The 24,026-nt window shown below is 41.0% G+C and overlaps 1 protein-coding gene across 3 annotated transcripts in view; it reads right to left on the bottom strand.

The window, feature by feature from the left end:
* Positions 1-12,653, bottom strand: part of FAM83B (family with sequence similarity 83 member B) — a 77,833-nt gene extending 65,180 nt beyond the window's left edge. Inside the window, exons 1-2 of one of the 3 annotated variants that reach the window (XM_070514700.1) lie at positions 12,552-12,606; positions 12,153-12,226 (exon numbers count right to left, since the gene is read on the bottom strand). The gene's annotated coding sequence lies outside the window, so the exon portion shown is untranslated. The other 2 variants (XM_014851758.3, XM_070514699.1) reach the window with 2 other exon arrangements.
* Positions 12,654-24,026: the final 11,373 nt, after the last annotated feature.

Below are 24,026 nucleotides of genomic sequence, written 5' to 3' on the forward strand. Positions count from 1 at the left end.
TAACTTCCAAATTAAGCAAATTTCATTACAGAATATTTTACAGTCTTTCAAATACTGAGAAAAACAAATCAGTCTTTTTTTGAGGGGGAAGTTACTGACTCCACGATGTGCATTGAAATGTCTACCTACCTACGATGAAAAATTTCATACAGGATTGTTTTAGAACATCTGTCTTATCAAATCATAATCCACGGTCCACAAGAGTTAAAGATCATATATCTCTTTTTTCTTCAAATTTTTAGGGGCCAAGATTGTGTTTGACTTTGAATTTGATTGCCAGAAATTTAAGATGGCAATTAAAACATTTAAGAAGCTACTATTAAATTAAAAATTCACTATAATACTCAAGCTGTCAAGTACAATTTGATATCTAACTTTGGCATCCAAATTTATTAAAAGATTCTAAGCTGGCTTCACACTGACATTTATAACAAAATGGCCCAATAGCACAGATTACAGACTTGCACAGAGATGATTTTCTGCGGGCCAAGGAACGTATGAACACACAGCATACTCAGTCACAGCGTGCCGGGCACAAACAGCCCATATGTGGATCACCAATGAAATCACCCATCTTATCAAATTTAGGAAAAGCACAAACCGAAACAGCTCCAATTCATTTTAAAAATCCCAGATGACAACTCCATTTGCTCAATATCTAATCATTTCTTAGGTTCCTTAATTTCTTTTAATTGGGGGATGGGCTAACTCTCCTACCAAAATAATTCCAGGGTTTGTTCGTCTCGGCTGTTATTCAACGTATTTGCCATCCTCAGTCTAAACCACAGTTCAGATACGAGAATATAAAGGCCCCCAATTTATGTTAATGATATGAAAATAATCATTCGCTGTCATTTGGAAGTATTTATTGAGTAATTCCTGTAGAGAAATTTGTAGGATAAACAATGAACCCTTTACTAAGAAAGCATATACTCAATAGTCTAATTATGGAGGATTACTCTATGCACGGCTTAAAATGCAAGTGAAATTAAAGCAAATTACTCTTTTATGAACACCTAAACTACTTCTAAATTGGATTCTATCATGATATTAGCATTCCAGAAGCTCCAGTGAATGGGAAAAGGTCATCCTGATGGGTTTGTATTTTGTGCTGTGCCAAAGTGTGCCATCTTGTCCTGGTCCTGGTTAACATGTGTAACAATTATTTGGATGAATACATAGAAAAACATTGACACGGTTTGAAGAATTGAACAAGAGCACATACATTAGATACTGGAATCAATATTCCAAATGATCTTACAGTGGGGAAATAATAAATCGACATCAACAAGATTAAACATAATACATTTAAAGGTTTGAATTTACATTAAAAATTAACTGTACAGTACAGGATTGAGCAGGGCTCGAGGCAGATTATGTCATGAAGAATAGTTGAAAAATTTTAATGTTTAGTCCACAGAGAAAGCTAAGAGAGACACAGAAGAGTAGTAGTCAATTATATGATGTGGGGAGAAGAATTATTTTAAGGGGTAAATGACAAACCACAGGTTGGCTCAGTGACACAGCGGTAAGACAGCCCAGGATTTGAATTCTGCTCTGGCACATGTTAGTGGTAAAACCTCAGTCACGTTATTTCAGGGCTCTAAGCCTTACAATTCTCACCAGGAAAATGGGTAAATTTATAATATTGACTGCAAAGGGCTTCTATGAGAACTAAATGAGATAAAAGCCTCAATTCTATATCAGCCATAAAAACTGCTAAAGATCGTTAGGTGGCAACATAGGAAGGATTTTATTTACTAATGAGGCTCTACTTTTCTCTTACTTTCTTCCTACTACCCTCTTTCTGGATGTAATCAAACAGAAGACATATTTTTGGACAGAGTCCTAGAATGTGTAATAAATCGGGTTCTGGGGGCACCCTTTGCTTCAAAATTCTATGAACATATATATTTTTCCACCTGAAAAGGTCTACCATACCGACAAATTCGCTAACTTTGCTTGGAAGTAGGGACGTGGTTAGAAGAGTGTTGCTTACTGTAGGGTGACAAGAAACTGCCTACTATCCTCCTATTCCCAGACTCTCCTGAGTCAGCCTTCACAGCTCAGCTTCATCTTGTGGAAGTTAAATAAGTAACATTATATACACTCATTTTCAAACGAAAAGACAAGAAAGTCAAAAGCTGCCTGTAGTACTTTTAATAACATGTAAAAATGCTTATGTTATGATGTTATACGAGTAACAAGTAGGCTAGGAAACCACATAAGAGCGAAATTACAATTAAACACAACTCACCCAAAAACAAACGGAAAAACACAGATGCAAAAAAGTAGAGTGGTTGTCTTGAGTGGTGGTTCTGTCGGGGATTTTTTAAAGCTTCTGACACTTTTCTGTATTTACCAAATGCTTTTCAATGAATATGTATTCTTTGCAGTGGAGAAAAAGAAATTTTTGAAAAGAAGTAACCCAATAGTTATTTTTTACTTTAAAATATCCTCCTCTTTTTTCATTCATGTACTAAGTTGACTGTAATTGGTGATTCAAAACCCTGCAGACAAAATAGTGTAATAATTCCTACAGAGCAACACACGAACAAGTACAAAACATCTAGAAACTAAAGCTCTGTGGGCACAGGGACCATAAAGGAAAGAAAAGATAAAAATAACTGGATGTACTTAATGAGGTCTCAGTACGTAGCTCACTGATACATGGCGTCATCCCTAACTCTCAGGGGCGAGGACTAGAGCCACTGAAGTAGCTCCCCCAGCTGTCCCAACCCGTGTCATTACTTCTCACGAATTACTGAAACGTATCATCTACCTTCTTCACTAGATTACAAACTTTGAGATGGCGGAGATTATGTCTGTTTAGCACAATTCTTAAGGCTCAGTACATAATTGTTAAATAACATGCTAATAATATGCTGCCTCAATAACTCAATATAACAGAATGAGAGTTGATTAAAGGATGATAGGCCAAAAAAGGCTGAAGAATAAGCTTCTAAAAAATGATAATATCCATGCAGAACTCTTTATGATTGAAGTATGTCTTTGTTTATGTCAAATGGAGGTTAGTTTTTTGATAGTATATCACCCATTTGTAAAGGGCTTTTAAAAAGAATAATTAGAAACCGATTGAGGACGTAAAAGATAAATCCATAGATGTCTATCAAAAAACATAAATGCTAAGTTCAAATGTGCACTTCACCAGAAGAAGAGAGATATTATCAAGTGCTGTTTGGGGATTCCCTTAAAAATTGCTATTTTGAAATGTTAAATTACGTTAAAGTCATTCTGCATATAGTTTCTGTGCATTTAAATTAATCTTAATGAAATGACGTTCTAAGTCTTGTATTTTTCAACATAAGCAGTGATGCAAATTAACTGTAAAGCACGACTCATTTCTCCTGGTTTTTGGTATCAGTTCTGTTACTCTATCAGCTTACTTCAGCAGGAAGAAAGGATTCATTGGGTGTTTAAAGGGATTATGATTATAGATGTTTGGTCTATCATTAAGGTGAAATTGGTGTAAACTATATATTCCAGAGCAGCCCTAAGAAGTTTAAAAGTCTATATTTTACAACTTGATAAAACAAAGTAGTGTAAGGCTTAAGTTTATCCAATCATTCAGATATGAATCCAGATTCTTCTGGTTTCAAGAAGTCTCTCTTTCTCCCTATTCCAAAGGCAGGTAAAACTTACAACTGGATCAGGATCTACTTTTCTCTTGTGAATGCTAGATGTTAGGGGAAACGATTTTAAATAGTGACTATTGTTAGTGCCAGTGGTATCCGAAAATCACTATTGAGACGTCTTCAAAGCTGGGTTCTAGGGAAGAAGGCTAAGAATTTCCCAGAAATGCCATCAAAGCTACTTATTTTCCTGTTGTCAGGGCTTGGGCTTGGGAGCTTTCCTCCTCTCTATCTTCATTCCTCTCTGTCGATACTCTCCCCAGGATGATCTCATCCAGCCTTACAGAAGGAAATCTGTATATCCAGAGATGACTCACACATCTCCAGACCTGACCGCTCCCCCAGCCTCCAGACTCATATATTCAATGGGTTTCTGGATACTTACTCTGAACATCTAACACATTTTGTTTTTTACATTTAACATGCTGAGTTAATTCCCATCTTGGGACCTTTGCTCTAGTTGTGTCATCCGCCTAGAACGCTCCTTCTTTTCATTCCTATCTTACTTCTATCTCACCTCCTTAGAGAGGTCCTCCAGGCTACCCATTTTAAAGAGAACCCACCTTCTCTGCCATGCTTAGTTCTATCAGTCAGCTTTATTTAAATTACAGCCCTTCTCATTATGTAAAATAATTAAAGTATTTATTTACTTGCCACTGCCTATATCCTCCTCACTAGAATGGAAGGTCCTCAAAGGTCACCAGCTGGTGTAGTCTAATTATCAGGACTCTGTCATATTGGTTATTCCATATCCTGAGCACCAGTGCTGTCTTGGATAAGGCCTATTGACTTATATTACAAGTATGTTGGAACCTTCCCTCACTGTGTAATCATAAGGGAGAAATAACTGGGGACTGATCGATCGATCAATCGATCGATCTACATACCCATCCCCTCACTCATCTTGCCTCTCCTTCTCCCCACTTCACGACACCTCTCCACAATTCCTTGGATACCACAGGAAGTAGTGTTCAGGATCTTTCAATTTCAGTTTCAGAACCTTAGCATAATTTATAACAAAGACATGATATATCTAGACAAGAACACCATAGGCAACAAGGGGATCATGGAGTGAAATGCGGAACATGTGTCATACGCACTCTTGTCCCACCTTTTGAGTCCATTTAAAACAACAAAGAGTCAACCTTGGTAGACGTTGACATTTATAAAGGGACAGGTGCTGAAGGAAAATTGAATAAATCTGTGCTCCAATATGAACTATTAAAGTCGCTTTCCAAATACATCTAACAAAGTGTGCTTCATCTAGGAAAAGGTGAAAGTTTGAAAACAAAATGTCTTAAGAAAATGCGTTTTGCTTAGGTATGCTGGGAACAGCTATCAAAAGTCAAAGTGTTGGGGCTGGCCCACTGGCCCAGCAGTTAAGTTTGCACACTCTGCATCGGAGGCCTGGGGTTTGCCAGTTCAGATCCTGGGCACGGACCTATGCACCACATGTCAAGCCATGCTGTGGCAGGCATCCCACATAGAAAGTAGAGGAAGATGGGCATGGATGTTAGCTCAGGGCCAGTCTTCCTCAGCAAAAAGAGGAGGGTTGGTGGTGGATGTTAGCTCAGGGCTAATCTTCCTCAAAAAAATAAAAGTCAAAGTGTTATATATATTTAGCAGCAAAAAAGCAATCCTGGACTATTAAAAACTTGAGGTTTAAAGACGGTAACAATGTTGTGGAAATTGTACAAATGGATGTAAATTTATTTAGTTAAAATGTCAAAAAATATTAACTGTTAATAATATATCTAACCTAGAAAGATTTTAGTTTCAATTTGTAAAGAGATCCACATAAATAATCAGAGCATCTAAAATAATACCAAGGTTTAGCAATTCTTTATTAGTCTTTTCCCTAAGGATTCACTTTGAATCAAGCCTGCTCAGGAAATAATGTGCTTTTCTTTTATTTTCGCCCAGAAATTCCAAAAGAATTCTGACTAGAAAACTAGCTCAGAGTAATTTAAACCTTTTATTTTTTTCTAAATAAGCTTCCTCATTGTCTTCTCTAACTTGATTACAGAATACTTGCACACACGGAAGTTATCCAGTAAGGTATAAAGAAATACATTTTTACAATATGTAAAATGCGGCTGGATTTGTATAGATAGGTCTTGTGGGTTACGTATAAGCGGTTACCTGGTGCCCTGAGATCTGGCTTCATAGCCGTGCTGAATTCCTCTGACCCTGGATCTAACCTGGAGACTGTAATGACCGAGACAAAGCTGATGTTTACAAAACTCCAGGCACAGTTGCCCAAAGCAGACCTGAACCAGCAAATGCACCTGCTAGCTCCATCGTTTCGCTTTCATTTGACCTTAAGGCCCTTGACAGTGTAACAGCGAAGGAGGAGGAGATAGCACAGCCACACGATGGTATCATGGCTATCCCTGGGAACTTTCTGCTATGCACAATTTACTGTGTGTGTACCTGTGTACAGGTTTGTAAATCTTGTTCTTTTAACTCCTGTGCTGCTCAGAGTTCTAACTGATTTCAAAGGCAGGGCTCTTCTCTTAGTCTCAACTTACCTTTTCCATGAAAGATGTGGCTAGCATTTAGCAATTCCTACAACAACACACACTCTTTTCTTTTTCTTTTTTTTAGGAAGATCAGCTAACATCCACCATGAACCCTCCTCCTTTTTGCTGCGGAAGACTGGCCCTGAGCAAACATCTGTGCCTATCTTCCTCTATTTTCTATGTGGGACGCCAGCCACAGCATGGCTTGACAAGCGGTGTGTAGGTCCACACCCAGGATCCGAACTGGCAAACCCTGGGCTACTGAAGCAGAACGTGCAAATTTAACTGCTGTGCCACCAAGCTGGCCCCACAACATACATTCTTCAGTGGAAAGACCTTAGCACTCTTCCCAGGGTGTTATCACTGATTACATTATCTGAAACTATTCTCTCTTTGTTTCAGTTTTAACCATCCTCTATACAAATCTAGAAAATTACTCGCATTCACAATACATAAAATAAACTGAATTATTTGGGGTCTCCCCCCAATAATGGTATCACTACACTGTGACATTAAAATCAAAGATAATAATTATTCTTTAACTCAAATAATTAATGATTTTATCAAGTCATTTATTCTCTGTGTGTGATACATGCACACACCTGCTTAAGATACTCAAGGGCTCCTGTCTCAACTTTCTAGGGAATCATAACAGCATCCGATGGCCCTGGGGAGATTTTACGCTCTTTTCCTTTAAAGCTTCTTGTTCTAACTCTTCTACATACAAGACTTAACCTGCTAAATGGGAGTAAATCTACTCCATAAACAAAATACAGAATTTAAAATATTTTGAAGACCCTATATTAATAAGAGGGCTCTGAATCAAAGCTTTGACTATGTGCCAGAGGTGACCGATTTCTCAGAGAATATCTTTAGACATGAATGTACAAGAACTGGCCTAGTATTGCCCAAATAAATGCTTTTGCAATAAAGCACTTCTGTATTACTTTCAATGTATATGGACTGATGCTTTTTGTCTGACATTAATAGCCATAGAAATTACAGATATATGTTGTAATTTTAATTTTCTTTAATATCATTTTCCTACTGAGATTTTTTTTTAAAGATTGGCATCTGACCTAATATCTATAGCCAGTATTCTTTTTTTTTCTTCTTCTTCTCTCCAAAGCCCCCCAGTACATAGCTGTACATTCTACTTGTAGGTCCTTCTGGTTGTGCTATGTGGGACGCCACCTCAGCATGGTTTGACGAGCAGTGCCATGTCCGTGCCTAGGATCCAAACTGGGGAAACTCCAGGCCACTGAAGCAGGGCACTCAAACTTAACCACTTGGCCACAGGGCCAGCACCCTACTGAGTTATTTAAAGGTTTGATTATATGCATAAGTGGTCCCCTAGTTAGTTCTTTTGACCTTTGAACTTTTCCACATTGGACACTGACCCTCAAAGTAGCTTTTCTGTGATAAATCTAGTCTTTAATAATTAACAATTAACAAATATCTCAACTAACCACACAGGGAGGCTATCAGCATCTCACTATGCAGTTTCAAAACATCATTACGCTTCTGTGTTGTTTGCACTCTTATCTGAATATTTTATTGCAAATTGAACTTATTTTATAAGTTTTAGGAAAATGAAAAAATGACAGTCTTTATGTTAGGGATAAAATGTGTATAACTGAATATAATCAAGGAAAAGATGGAAATCTCTGGATGTGCCAAAACAGGCAAATCTTTAGCTTTAATCAGAGAATCACTGTACATGTGTGCCATTGTGAGGGAAAAGAAGAAATCTTTTAAAAATTGTATAAAATTCTAGAAATGTACTGTTGAATACTGTATTTAACATTCAAAGTGTAACTGGCAATTTTATTTACAATATATTTTAGCTATTAGAGACTATAATCCCCCTTGTGATATATATTTGTTGTTTGATTTTTCATATAATTTCACTTTTATATATTTTTTTAGAAACATACAATGTACCGAAGTAGAGAACTGTACTGATAGAGATGACAGATAGAAATAAAGAAAGATAAATAGATAAATAAATAAATAAGTAAAGAGATGGAGAAATAGACAAATAAATAGAGGTAGGAAATGGAAGAGAAGGAAAAAGAAAAGATGAAAGATGAGGTAGGAAAAGAAGACAAGAGAAAGGATGAGAAGAGATGAGTAAAGAAGGGTAAGGAAGCAGAGGAAAAGAAAGAAAGGGAAGAGAAGAGTAGCACAGGGGAGGAAAAGGAAGACAAGGAACAAGAAGGGACAAAGAGAGGCCAGAAAAGATAAGATTGGACGAAAGAATAAAGGGACAATACAAGACAAGAAAGGAAAGGAAGGGTTGAGATGAAAAAACGAGTCATTGGGGAACACTGTCAGTCTCATCAATAGTTCCTTACTCTAAAAACAACTGAGCTTTGTTTCGCCCTTCTCTAACAAATAATTCAGAAGTTACATTTATTTGAGAAAAAGACAATTGTTTTAAAACAGCAGGAAACAGCTGTTGAATGAGTCAGATGAGACTAAGTATTTGGAGCAACATGCCGTTAAGAATTAAAGCCATCATTGCTTGTGCATGTATATAAATTGCTTGTGCATGTGTATAAATGACAGCCCAGACAAACAGCTCATGTTGGGTATTTGATGCTATTAGAGCCATTGAGGAGGAAGATGCCACTGTTTAGTGCTTTGAAAACTGTCTTTTCTTCCCCAAGTGAGTAATGCTTATAGAATCAGAGAAGCGACCTCATGACAAATAGAGAACTAAAACCCTTTGAAATGAAAATTTAACAACAGAAGTGGAAATAATGAGCTTCCCAGTGATACTTTGGGGACACCTTATGGTACCCTCAGTAAGAAGTGATCATAGAGAATTTCAGAGCAGAATGGGACGCGCTAGTGATCATGTAGTCCAAACCCTTCACAATGCCAGTGAAAAACCTGAGAGGCCAACAGAACTTAAGAACCTTGTCCAAAAACACAACTAACTCAGGTCTTCTACTGTTCAATTTCACAAATGATTAAGGAACATATACAATATCTGCTGGGAGCTTCAGTATATGAAAGAAATACTAAGTAAATGGACCCGATCCACTAATTTCTGTTTGTACTTAAAATGATTATTAGATACATGACTGTGAGCTTCCTAAGATCCAGGAACAGTATCTTGTAACCTTCATATCCCCAGAGTAGAACACACCACTCAGTGCACAACAGTCTCTCTCTTTCTCCCTCTCTCACTCTCTCTCTCTCTATTTTTAATGAATGGATGGAGTACAAGAGCATAAAGTAATAGCCTTTAGATACCATGACTGCATACTTTTGTACAAACTCTTTAAAATGGGTCTCTTACAGTAACTTGGGGATTGCACCTGACCCTATGCCAGTACTCACGAAGCTGACCATTACTACCTTACCTTCCCCAGGGATGGTGCAGTCTACAAATTACATATAGCTCAAAAGACAAACCGTATGTGCCTTTAGGGAACATCTGGCCTCACTCCTAAGGACTGTGTGAAAATACAAACTGGGTAGTAATTAGATGTCCCCAGAGGAAAGGGTTCCTCATATCATTCACGATCATGTGATTCAAGCACTTCCCAACAGAGATGTGCCCAATGGGTGAATATCTTTTCTATCTGGATCATCTCTCTAACACAGGCTCATCTTCCTCACAGCGTCATAACTGCTGAAAACATCTTTTGCCTCCCTCATCTCCCACCCCTACTTCCTGTATATGCCAACCTCTTGACCTCTTAACAAACCCTCCCCCCCAATCCTGGAGCTAACTTGCTCCCATCACACTCCACCTCCACCTATACCATTTCTACTGGAGCCTGCCATTTCCCCAGCTCCTGTGTCAGCAGCCCACAGTACTCAGACGCCAACAATGGTTAGTGATTGTTGGTGCCAATCACCCTGGAACTCTACCCCACCCTTGTGGGCTGGGAGAGAGACCTTGAAACAGTGCCAATGCCCACTGACCCACCTCAGTAGGAAGGAAGCTCCACTTGGAGGCTCCAGCACGTTTTCTCAGAGAAATGTTGGTAGATTTAATTCTTGATGGAGCTTAGGTGTTATGTGTATAACATTTAATCCACGGTATCCTTAAAATCCATAACCATCACTTAGAATTCTTTTTCCATGGGGGGGGGGGGGGCCATGAAGATAAGGGGGAAATGTATTCTGATTGTCAAACGACAACTTCACCAACAAAGTTCTAAAATACATCCCACTTCCAGATCAGAAATAATTAAATGAACAAAAGTACATTTCAAAATTAACAGTAACATTGTGCTTAAGAGACTCTCTGAATGGTGAAACATCCTGAACACTCATATTTTGCAAGTTCCAGAGGGAGAGACATGCAAACTTACCTAACTAGCTAAACAAGGACAACTTGTAACTTTATAAATAATTAGTTAATTAAATTAAGCTAAGCGGGCCTTTTCAAAAGGTCTCTAACCAGATTTATGCTACAGAAGAGGCCTGCTTTACTGGGATCATAGTTTCACCATAAGCCTCTGCAGACTTCAAGTACAACGCGCCATCTTGGAAACTCACTATGGTACAATGTAATTGAATGGGAAACAGGCGAGTGACTCGCCGCAGGGTGAGTTAAGCCACAGTCAGTAAAACACTCAATGCACAAACCTCCCCCATAAACTGTAAGGGGATATGGTAGCAGGAGGGGATATAACAGAGAGAATAATAAAATTAATTAACCCATCCCAAAAGACTTTAGTTAGTTATCGTTAAAGTAATAATCTCTGGAGAGTAATCAGAAAAGACATCACTGAGTCAGCACCAGAGGTGTGGTTCGTCTCCATCTACGCAATCCCTTTCAGCAACTGTTCAACTGCTGATGCTTCCCACAATAAATTCTGAGCATCTGCGGTCTAGAATGTGCCAGCTTTAAAGGCAGGATCCACCCAGCCCCTCAGGCAGGCTCTGCAGGGTGCAGCCAGCACCCTGAATATGTGTGTGCACCACGTGAGCCCTAACCCCAAAATCAAGGGGGTGGAATCTGGAACTGGGAGGTGTGGGGCTTTGTACCATCCTGGGAACTGTAGAAAGAGGAGGAGAAAACAAACAAAACAAAGACTCACCCCACCCCCACTGCATCCTGTTTCACACCATCCTCATTCTTCAGTTATTTTGAAAAACCAAGAAGACCAGCTTTCTCTTCTAAGTCCTTTCATCACCGTCCCCTTTCTGGCTCCTTGTTAGGACTGATTCAGCCACAGTCATGGATTTCCCTGGGGCTCCTGCATTTGTTGGGGATGAGAAAGGGAAAGAGGGGAGGTGCCTGCCAGTAACTGGCAAAATGTCTACAAGTGGGAATCTGGAAACGAGCTGTTGGACATCATAGTCTAGCCTTGACCGCTTGCCACCAGCATGTCTTTTTCTTAGTGTTCCAGCCTCTTTAGTTCTTGTCTCCACTCCTGGGTGGGCGATCCTATATCCTATAACCTCGTCACTCCAGGCACAGTCAGCATGCTATCCTGTGTTCCCATAACCTCCCTGTCTCCTCCCTATAAAGCACTATTGTCTCTTTACATACCCACGACTCTAGCAACTAACCCTTGCAGATTCTCTGTCTGCCTCCTCACCCACCTTATACAGGCAATAACTCTCCCAACGTGTCGCAAAGGATAGGCCTAAAGTCGCCAAGTCCCTTTCAGGAGCAGTCTCCTCTAGTCGCACTCTCATTTTAAGGCCACCACAACTTAGAGCAATGGTTCTCAAATCTGTATGTTCCAGAATCACCTTGCGAGCTAATGGAGGACACAGACCCAGGCTCAGGACGACCCAAGTTTGAAAGGCACAGGTCTTGACTAATCTAAAATCAGAAGCGGACTCAGATACAAATAAGAAAATAGATTTTGTCAAGAAAAACTTTTTCTTCCTTTTTGAGTTCTGCTGCTCCCTCGAGAGCTAAAGTACACCCACGCCCCCTCTGTAGCCTAAGCGCCTTACTTTTTTCCTCCCGTGAACCCCCACGCCCCTCCACTTCCACCTTTTACTTCCTCCCACGAGGCTCTTTCCAGAACCTCTCTACCGGCTTCCTCTCCGGGGGTCCTCCGCGGACTCCTGCAAGAAAGAGGAAACAAATCCGACGTCCACGGTGGGCGGCTCCTGTCCCTGGCGGAACCCGAGCCCATCCCGCCCGAGACTTAACTTTTCAAACTTCCCAACTCACTCCTTCCTACACGATAATAAAAGAAAAGTAGGCAAGACAGAGGAAACGGCACAGTGCGCCCTGGTGAACTGCCGAGCCCGCGCGGGCTTCCAGGGAGGTCCCTTTCCCTCCGCTGTGCCCTGCCGGCCCCAGGTGGGTGCAGCCCCCGGGCCCTGCCGCAACCCCCTCCCCGCGCCCTCCAGGCTCCCGCCCGCCGAGGCCGGGAGCCCCACTTACGGCCAGGAGCGCCCCCGAGCAGCGCGCCGCCGCTCCCGCCGCCGAAGGTTTGCCTCCCAGGAAGCGGCGAGGGCGGGGAGGGGCGGAGAGGCGAGGGGGAGTTACCTGCGAGCGTCAGGTTGGCGGAGGGAAGCTTATTCCGGCCCCAGACCGCGCCTGTCCGGGACCGGGTGCAGAGCTGACTGAGGGCGGGTGTGGGGACGAGTTGCAACAAGTCCGAAGTCTTGTCACTCCAAAGCCCGCGCAGCCAGAGAGCGCCTCGGAACCTGTCTGAACTCAAAAACCCAGCCCTCCACCAGCAAAGTATAAAAACCTTTCTTTTCTGTCCGCCCTCGAGGCTGCCCGACAATTACAAGTCCCGACATCTCGGCCGGGGCGAGCAGAGACCCGGGAGGACGGCGCGCTTACCTGGGAAGAGGGTGAACCTGGGAGGAGCGGGGTGTGCTCTCATCCCCCGTCCTTCCTGGGCTCCGGAATGCACGGAGGGGAGGCAGAGGGGCCGCAGGGTGGGCGTGAGGGTTGTTCCACCCTCCAGAGAGTGAGGCTGATGGAGTAGAGTATTCCAATCAGCAGCCAGCGATGCAGACCTCTACCCAACCGCCTGAGTTTCCAGGCCTGGAAGACACCGGGAGGTGGAAAGGTGGAAGAAAAAGTGTTTATGCAATTACGTTTTTATATGAAAGAAGAATTTTACAAATCATCAAAGATTTGATACCGATTTTGGACTGATCTGGTTACTGGATGGGATGAAAAGACCCTGTTTGAAATAGGGATGCCTGCGTGAAAAGCAGGTCACTCCAAGTGGGAGGCTGTGGAGTAATGTTATGAAGATATAGACATTATAATGTGGTTTTAACGTAAAATAATTACAGCAATTAATAATTTCCTTGTATTCATGAGTGTTTATAGTAACTGTATAATCATATGTAGTCTTCAAGATAGAGCCATTTGCTGCATTGTTAAAAATGCAGCCTATGGGCCAGCCCCGTGCCCGAGTGGTTAAGTGCGCGCGCTCGGGTTTGGGGCCCAGGGTTTCGCTGGTTCGGAGCCTGGGCGCAGACATGGCACCGGTCGTCAGGCCATGCTGAGGCGGCATCCCACATGCCACAAGGAGGACCCACAACTAAAATATACAACTATGTCCAGGGGTGGGGAGGGTCGGGGAGAAAAAGTAGGAAAAAAAAAGAAGATTGACAACAGTTGTTAGCTCAGGTGCCAATCTTTAAAAAAACGAAAAATGCAGCTTAGTACAGGAAGAATGAAACTTAGGGTAATAGGCATATTTTAAGCTTCTGGCGTGATATGTAAATTATCATAAAATGGAGTTGACCTTAATAATTATTTTTATGGCCACTTTGCCCTGAATAAGACTTGGGGAAAATGCTAAACTGTCGGGATTTAAGTCCAGAGCAATGGGTAGATTAGACAGGAAAATGAAATTTATGCATTCTCAGTGTTGAAATGGTGTAAAGGCCAAGGGCAGGATGTAAGACCAAGTTCCAGGACGGCACGGAGGTCAGCTTCCACATTGTGCTGTCTGTGATTTGCAGTTCCTTTTCTTCCACAGCATCTAGAGAATTGTCTTATTTTACATATTTAACTTTTTCCCTCTGCTCCTACTAATTTCCGTATCTCACCTTTTAATATTTTTGCAACTCTGGTCTTCATTTTTGACATGCAGCGTCTGACTCACTCAATTCATGTTTTCTGTGTGATACTTCATTAGCTGGTATCCTTTTACAGTGTTCAAAAATAATTCTGGATGTTTCTTAAAGGAGCAATATTTATGAGCATTTTGAGATTGCATTCGTAAATATACACTTAATTTAAAAAACAGCAAGAACATTTAGACTAAACAAATTAAAATGGGCCCATGGGGGTCTAATTTGTGTTTATACATAAATCAAGTGAAATCACAAAGAAGGATATCTACTAGAGTGTTTATCATGAAAAGCAAATAAAAGAGAGGAAAATGTAAGTGGATAGGGAGAATCCATTAAAGGCTCTGTGCTAAGGGCTTTCCATCCTTAGTGGGATGGGAGAATAGATAAAATTGACCCGACCCCTTCAGGACCCTATGAGCCAGGTGGGGAGAAAAGATACATGCAAAGGAAAGGGAGCTAATAGAATGAGCCAGTGTGAGGAACTTTAAGTGGAAAGGCCCCATGTGCTTTAAGAGGCAAGAGGAAGGAATGATTAACTGTTTAGATCACTGGGGAATGGTGATGGAACTGCGTAGAACTGTTGGAGTTCGAATCCGGTCCTAACTGATGAGCAGACTTCGTAGGAGACTGAATTAGACTTAGGGCTACAAGCTGAAAGAGCAGAGTGAAGGCTAGCTGGGAGAAAATAAAAGCAAGTTCTGGGACCATACAAATCAATTGTCATGTCTATGTTGGAAGGAAAGTTTGGAAATAAAGTTTAGAGTGATTTTCTCACCCACAGAATGACGTCAGTATTATTTTCTATCTAGGATTGTTATAAGAATGATGAATTAGAAATAATATAAGTAAAACCCTTATCATAGCATCTGGTATATGGTGAGACCACAGTAAGTGGGCACTGTTCTACTGGGGGTCAGATTGTGAAGAGCCCTGACTACAAGCTGCAAAATATGGACTTGTGTCTACTGATGGTGATATAATGACTAACCTACGAGTTGGTGCTGGCAACCACAAAGGGACCCAGAAAGACTGCCTGAGACCGCCTGCAGCATTGAGAGGACCCAGCGCCGTGGTACCAACAAGGACCCTTTGAATCCATCTGGCTCCCCAGAAGTCCAGCTGCAGCAGGGTGAGTCTTCCCTAGGTCTTGGATCTCTAAGGTCCTTGAGTTTATCCGATAATTGTTCCTGTGTTTATCTGGTTGGAATAGGTTATCCTCTGTGTTCACAGAGAATTCCAAACCTGGTGCTCAGGTTCCTTTGGCCTTTGAGCCAGGAAAAGGAGGAGAATAGCTGTTGGCTGTAGTTGGAGTTTTCCCCTATTTGCCTCCTTGACTGGTTCAACTAGCTAAAAGTCAAACTGTTCATGAATAAGGGCCAGCCTTGGCTGACTCTGAAGAATACCCTTGAATGAGAGTTAGTTTCAGTTAACTCTGAAGAGAAGGAACATTTTGCTCCCTCCGACTGGCATTGCCAGCGACCTGGGTGACCCGGGGACAAGTGGAGATGTCTGAGATCAATTCTTGAGATGTGCTGCAGTCCCACAGAGAACTCCAAAGCACATAAGGAAGAAATTTCTCTCCTCTAGGGCTGTGCAATTAGGGTGCACCAGCCTTCCGAGCCACCAGGATTGTTTTAGACAATCCATAGCAGAAACTGAGACACAGGAGACGGCGAAAGCAACTCGTTGGTGACACTCTAAAGAGCTACACCTATAAGCAGCAAACTTTGATCCACCACACAGAACCACTAGACTGACTTGCTGAACCAGAATGAGAAACAAAACACTAAAACCAGGAAACTGTGGGACATCCCACAGCCAGCTGCCTGCTAGTACTCTGGCAGATTTTATGTTTAATACTTAGGGAGCACATACTTGCAAGGGGCTCCCCAAATGGGAGGATGTTACTAAAGGAGTTCTCACTTTAAAATGACCCAAATAGGGCAGTTTCAACTTGCCCAAACTAAGGTATTTGTGAATGCAATTAGAGACAGCCAGCTACAAAAGTAAACAATCAGAATAGGATGCATATTTCAATTAGTATCGGGAAGCATCCAAGAGATAAAATGTTGGAATCATTTCCTGGAAAGAGATTAACAGAACTCTATCTGAGACTGTATCTGAACTGAAGAAAACTGTTGAAGCTAGCACAGTGCTCAAGTGGGCAAATCCTTCGACAGCTCTTCCATTATACCTGTTGCTTTTGGAGCTGCCAGATCCATTTCGTTGCCTCCTCCTCCCTCACCAGTACCTTCACCAAAGGCACAAGGGAAAAATCCAGACCTTTATGCCATTGTTGTCCCTTTAAAGAGAAAACTCCTGTTAAGGTAGGAGGTGGAGCTGTACTGATACCTCCCTTTACTCCTTGGACCAAATCAGAGCTCAGAGCCATAGCCAAGGACTTTCCAGATCCGCTTACAGATCTAGAGGGTTTTGGTAAGGAATCTGAATTAACGATTGGAGTTTAGGTACCAGGATTCTCAGATCTTTACCAGTTAATTCACATGATTGTCTCAGAAAGAAACGCTAACGAGTGGATAGAAAGGGCAGGGTGGGCAAACCCAATGGACAATATGAGGCATCAAGGAGTTGAAGATAAAGAAAGATGTTTAGAAACAGCATAAGAGCTTTTGAGAGCCATTCCAAGAATATTTCCTAAGAGAGCTAATGTACTAAAATACAGCAATGCAAACGAAGGACCGATGAGCCTATCCCAGATTTTTATGAGACATTTGACAAAAATCTTTAAACAGTATTCAAGGATGGCTCTTGAAACCTTTGAGAACCATCAAAATGATCTGTTACTTAATCCAGCCTTTTTGAAGACTATTGATGAAGAACTAGCAACTCACACCAAACAACATGAGTTAGGCTGCTCTGCTTTATACACTAACGTTTTAGTAACAACGGCTGACCAACTTTCTAAAGCTATTAAAAACAAAGAAAAGAAGACTTCAGAGAAAATAAGGAATTGTAACCAAACAAGAGCTCATCCCGTGGAAGACCAACAGGTCCATAAGAAACAAAGGAATCAGGTCTTTGCTTTTACTGCAAAAAGCTTGGGCATCAGGAAAAGGACTATAGAAAGAGAAAGAGAGACCTCGGACAAGGTCAGGATAAACGCCCAGAACATAAAGACAAACAATAGGGGTGCTCTGAGGATTCTGAGGGAATCTTCTCAGTTCTCCTGTCAAATACCTTAGGATACATAGTGATACAAATAGAGGAATCACAGTAACAGCCTTAATAGATGCCGGAACCACTTTATCCATTCTAAACCCTGCCCAATTTAAGGATTCTCCCCCTTAGAGTAACATAACATTTCAGATAGTAGAGGTTTCAAACTTTCCAGTCACCGTATTCAAATCTGTTCCAATTGATTTTCAAATTGGAGAAATTGAAGAAAAACACTCCTTTCTCTTAGTCAACAGTGCTCCGCTGCATCTGATGGGACGGGATCTCCTAGAGAAATATGGAGCTTATGTTTCTTTTACTCCAAAGGGAGAAATGTATTTAAATTTGGGATTAACCTCTTTAGATAGGACAATTCAACATAAAATAATGATTTTAACTCAAGTAGCCCTTCAGGATAAAGAGGAGATTCTTAAACAAATTCCTCAAGAGCTTGGGGCTTCTACTCCTACAGATATAGGAGGGGTTCATTCAGCAGAGCCTATTAAGATTTCATTAGACCCAGGCAAACTTTGCCAAATATTCAACAGTAACCATTGAAGACAGAAGCCATAGAGGGCTTGAAGCCTCTGATATAGTCCTACTTAGAGAAAGGACCCATAATACCTAGTGCCAGCCCCTGCAGTTCACTTGTGTTTCTGGTAAGGAAGGCACATGGAAAGGCATGGAGATTTGTAAACATCTAAGAGCAATAAATGATGCAAGTATACTATGCCACCTGTGGTTCCAAATCCACACACCTTACTGTCTTTCGTCGCATTGAACAGCAGGTAATTTTAGATAATTGATTTGTGCAGTGCTTTCTTTAGCATACTGATCCGTCCTCAGGATCAATACTTGTTTGCTTTTACATGGGAAGGACGACAGTATACATGGACAGTAATGTCACAGGGATACACAGAAAGCCCAATTTATTTTTCACAAATTTTAAAAATTGACCTAGACAACCTTGAGTTCCCCCAATGGTCAACTCTGGTCCAGTACGTGGATGATTTGCTTCCCTGCTCAGGATCTTTAGCAGACGGACAGCAGGACACAATATATCTGCTTCAACAGTTAGCACATAAAGGACATAAAGTGTTCAAAGAGGAATTGCAATGTAGTCAACCAACAGTGAAATATCTAGGACATGTGATATCAGCACAAGGACTTTTAATTAATCCAAATAGAGTCAAGGTAATTCTGGCTTTTCAGATGCCCAAAACCAAAAACCAGCTTAGAGGATTGTTAGGGTTAACGGGATTTTGCTGGAATCAGATTCCACAATTTTCAACTTTAGCCCAACTTCTGTATGAACTATTAAAACAAGAACAACCAGAACCCTTAAATTGGGATTGAGAATACTCAAATGAAATGAAAAATTTAAAGGAAGCCTTATCACAAGCACCTGCATTGACGCATCCAAGCTATGACCTGCCCCTTTTCCTTTTTTTTCCGTGAACATAAAGGTACAGCTTCAGGAGTCCTAACTCAAAAACACAGGGACCGTTACAGGCCCCTAGGTTACTATAGCCAACAAATAGATCCAGTGGCAAAAGGATTACCCTCTATCTTACTTAGACTATCACAGCAACTGCATTGCTATGTAAAGCTACGGAAAAAATAGTGGTGGATAAATCTCTGTCTATGCTCCTCATTCAGATGAAGCTTTGTTAAATTCTCATCATACTCAACACTATCTGCTAGTCGATTAACTTCTTACGAAATTGTTTTGTTTCCCCCTAATATAACTTTGCTTAGATGTAACAGGTTGAATCCAACCATCTTGCTTTGAGATAATGCCAAAACAACAAAATTTGATCATGACTGCATAAAATTACCTGATCAGCTCTTGACCCCTAGGGATGATTTACATGAAAGTCCTATAACTAATGCTGACTTTATATCATTCACAGATGGCTCATCCTTGGGAGGACCCACTGGGAAATATGAAGCCAGATATGCTATGGTTTCTCCAGTCTCTGTTCTTGAGAGGTCTCCCTTGCCTGATGCTCACTCAGCACAACAAGCTGAACTTGTTGCACTTACTAAAACCTGTCATTTGGCTGAAAGAAAAACTGCAAATATTTTTACTGATCGTAGATATGCATTGGAATACTCCATGATTTTGGGTTGCTCTGGAAACAAAGGGGTTTATTAATCTCTACTGGACAACATATTAAAAATGTAAACAAGTGGCTGCTTTATTGGAAGCCATCTTACTCCCTAAGGAATTGGCAGTAATAGAAGTGCAAGGCCACTCCAAGGTGATCTCTTAATAGGCTAAAGGAAACAAGTTAGCAGATCAAGCAGCTAAGGAAGCAGCCTCACAAATGGTTGATTCCACAAACTTCTATATGTTCCTTGTCCCTCTCTAACTTGACTGAGGCTTTATTTGATTTTCAGAAGACTGCCACAGACAAAGAACAACAAATGTGGATTCAAAAAGGGGAGGGGAGTTTTTGATTCTCACAGGAGCCTATGGATTGGACCTAAGTGATGTCCGATATTTCCTTTAAAAGCTCAACTTCCATTTCTACCATTATATTCATGATTTGACTCACTGGGCCCCAGAGAAAATGATCTCTTGAGGGAAAACAGTACTTTTGGAAAACTTCTTTCATTATAACACAGAAAATATATTCCAAATGTTTATTCTGTACTCAGCATAGTTCAAAGGGAGTTTTCCCTTTGCTAGCACGACCATTTGAATTTTGGCAGATGGATTTTATCCAAATGCCTCCCTCTCAAGGACATCAGTATATGCTTGTTATGATTTGCATGTTGTGTCATTGGGTTGAAGAATTTCCATATAGAAGGGCCACAGCTCAGTTGGTAGGTAAATTACTATAGGAATGTATCATTCCAGGATGGGAAGTTCCAGTGCAACTACATAGTGACCAAGGGATTCATTTCACCAGACAAATTATGAAGGAAATTTGTAAAATCTAGACTATATTATAGCATTTTCACTGCAGTTATCACCCCCAATCAGCAGGCCTAGTGGAACCAACAAACGGCATAATTAAGACCCAATTGGTTGAACTCACAGATGCAATTCCTCTGCCATGACCTAAAGCCTTTCCGCTGTATTGCTGAACCTAAGAGCAACACCTTTTGGCAACACATCCGTCATTTCCGTTTATTATTACTGGTAGGACTATGCATCTTGATGAAGGATTGTATGAGCCTTCTTTACTAAAAGGTGACATACTTCACTGTTGTAAAATCTTGACAAAACTGTTAAAAGAACATTCGACATTGGTTGTTGATGCATGTGACACAAACTTACCCATGGAAGAAGACATACAGGCTCATAACTTACAACCTGGTGACTATGTTTACGGGAAACATCATCATCTGAAAAACTCTTTATGGCCTAAATGGAAAGGACCTTATTGGGTCCTTCTGACTAATTCCTGTGTAGCCTAATTACAGGGAATTGACTCTTGGATCCATATTTCTCACTTAAAAAAGGGCACCAACTACAGAGTGGTCATCAGAGCATATCTTGAACTTAAGACTAACACTACAGCAATGAGACTAGGATGAGAAGCAACCAACAGCCGATGCAACCAGCTCTTCTAAGAGTCTGGACCAGGCCAGTAATTAAGGGACGATACATATTGTTTTTGCTTATTACTGAATTCACCTGCTCTTGTTACATTTGTCTTTCCAAGCTGCCCCAATTCTTAGATATTGACTATTTGTTTTGGGAAAAGGCCACAACTTTAAATCCTGCAAGGAGTAACCCAAATCATCAATTTAACTCCTTAAGTCAAGTATTTATGTATAACTCTAAAACCCAGAATTTAGGATCTATCTTACATAAACCTGTCCTAAGTCTTCCTATTAATTCTGACTTCTCAGGATACACTTACCAGATAGGGCATGCCCTGGGAAAAATCTCCAGGGAGATTCTGCCAGGTGACATTTTTGGAAGAGAAGTTACAACTAACAGAAGAGACCCATATCAGCATTGCCATGTGGCTATAGGGGTAGATGATGAACATTTAAAGCTGATACCTGGTTATGATAGTGAATATTTGATCAAACCCTGTACCTCTTGTCACAGTGCAATGTGCCCCCACTCCCCCAACCTTGTTTTTGTGGGGTCCTATGGTAAAAAAGGATGGTTGAATCCTGTTGGAGTGAAATGGTGAACTACCATAGATAGTCATCCTCTCAAAATTCATGAGGGCCAGTTATGGGAGGCCCTCTGGTTGACACAAACTACTCTATATTTGGAGCTTATGACTACCCATTTAAATTTAGTCTGGAGAACTCACCATTTCTGGGCAAGCAGTCTATATCCAAATTGTAGCCAAATGACTATCCCCCAATGGAATCAACACATTTGGTGGCTAAACCGCATTGGCGTAAGAGGGCAAAAAGGAGTATTTTAGGTGGAATAGGTGCTGGGTTAGGCATACTTGGCCAGGCAAAAGCGGCATTTATTGAATACCACCATGGCCAAGAAAAAGGATACTTAACTGAATCAGGAAAACTTAGGGGAGTATTCCTCCAAGGGGAAAGGAAAGGCTGGGAAGCTACATGGAAAACTGATGAGACCTTAAGCCAATGGATTGACGAAACTCAAAAAAATCATGAAAAGGAATGCTAAGTCTCAGTTATAGGAGAGAGCTTGTGGCTCTGTGCAGCAAAGTCTCATGACTATGCAACTCCAGATGGAATCAGAAGAGGCTATGAAACAATAGCCCATCATATTAGCTGCAGAAACCCAAGAAACTCACTTATGGAACACTTATGGGCCTCCAAACCTATGGGAAATAATTGACAGAAATTGAAACTTACGCCATTGTTCCCTGACTCCTTAGTGCCTAAGCTATGGCCTAATAATAAACGCAAGGTGGTGCAACTTTTGGGATAGGAACTATCCGTGAAAACTAATGGCTATGTCCTACAGGACTCAGTGGGCCCTTCTTACCCAAAATGGATTAAATCATGATGGGAACCTATCTTGGTTTTAGGTGGTGAACAACAAAAAGGGATACGGTTATGCTCATAGGAACAACGGAATTCGGAAATAACTCTTACTTGGCCTATGATAAAAACTCCTGTCCAAAACAACATATGTACATGGGGGTTGTTTTTTCTGGGAAGGAATAAGAAATCATACTGTTCAATTATCAGACCATTATTGTGACCAGCTGAATAAACAGCTCAGGAGTTTGGTGTAACACAGAAATTATAGGAAAGATTCACCTTTCAGGGGTCAATAAGACTTATAACACAGATGAAGAAGATTATGTTTATTGGGAACTTGAGCTGACACCTCCCAAAGAAGTTAAAATCATGGAAGATGAGTGGCCTGGGGAGAAATTAGATTTGGCTTCTCAAGAAGTGCAAGATGTACTCAGCAGACTGAGGAAACTTATAAAGTGCAACTAACTGTAGATAAAGGAGGGAAAAGAATTATTCAACTAGTTCAAAAATATACTGATGTCTGTTTGGGATTCATTGGATGGTTTTCTTGCCTTTTTCACTCATCTACTCACTTTGATATTGTAAAAACTGTATTCACAATTAATTATCATGTTATTCTGATGTGCTAGGTATCGAAGGAGGCAAGGACGGGACAAGTCCTGGATCCTGTTAGCTAGGAAGGTGGAAGTGATCCAGGATTCATGTTCAATAAATGACTTATAACATAGGCAGGGATATGAGAGGTACACCGCCATGTCAGAGGAAAATTAAGGGGGCATCTCATCAGTCATGAATGCAACCGTGGGTTGATGATGACCAAAAGAGGAGATTGTGAACAATAATTGGGACCCCTCTCCCTGGTCTAGCAGGCAAAACTAGCAAATAAGCTGCACAGGCTTAGAGTCAATGCAAAATCTATGCTGTACTGTGAAGCAGCCTGTGCCAGAATGACTTCGCAACCCTTCACCTCGTGACCGAAGACACCAGCTGGAAAAGATCTACAGCAAGAAGAGATAGAGGGTACCTGGCTTTCACATCTCTAGCTGTGTTTTTGAGGTTGAAGGAATGATTAGCGACCCTGGCATTTGCCTCTCTCCACACAAAGATAGCATCAACATTCTAGGATTTGTTCGATATATAACCCAGAAGTTCTTGTTAATTTTACATTTAATGCATAATCTAAAGAAAACCCAGATGTACCTTGTCACAGAGGAACAGATATCTCTTTGATATTCAATGTGTAAGCCCCTTTCTGCATGGACACCACTTTGTAAAAAAAACACGTAAGCCACAGTCAGATCTGTAGACTTCAGAGCAGTTCCTTCAGAGCGCTCCGTTGAACTGTTTCCTGGGCTCGAGTTCCTCACACCTGAGTATCAAATAAACTCTTCACTTAACTTTTATCAAGAGTCTTTATTTCATTCAACAGTGCCCTTCAGTGGAAATTCTAGGGAGTCAAGAAGAGCAGTTAGCCAGCTGTGATATAAAAAGGGTGACAAGGGAGGGAGTAGTGAAATGGAAATGAGACCAATTTGAGAGCCAATGAGACTGAAAATCAATATGATTTGGGGTCAGATTGGATGTGGAAGTTAAAGGGAAAGAAAGAACTGGAATTTCGAGCACCAGAAGTTATCAGTGGAGGGAAAGAAAGAAAGAAAATAGCCACGTATGTGAAAAGTAGGAAGAGGCAGGA

Source organism: Equus asinus, chromosome 8, assembly GCF_041296235.1.
Source record: "Equus asinus isolate D_3611 breed Donkey chromosome 8, EquAss-T2T_v2, whole genome shotgun sequence".
Taxonomy (NCBI): domain Eukaryota; kingdom Metazoa; phylum Chordata; class Mammalia; order Perissodactyla; family Equidae; genus Equus; species Equus asinus.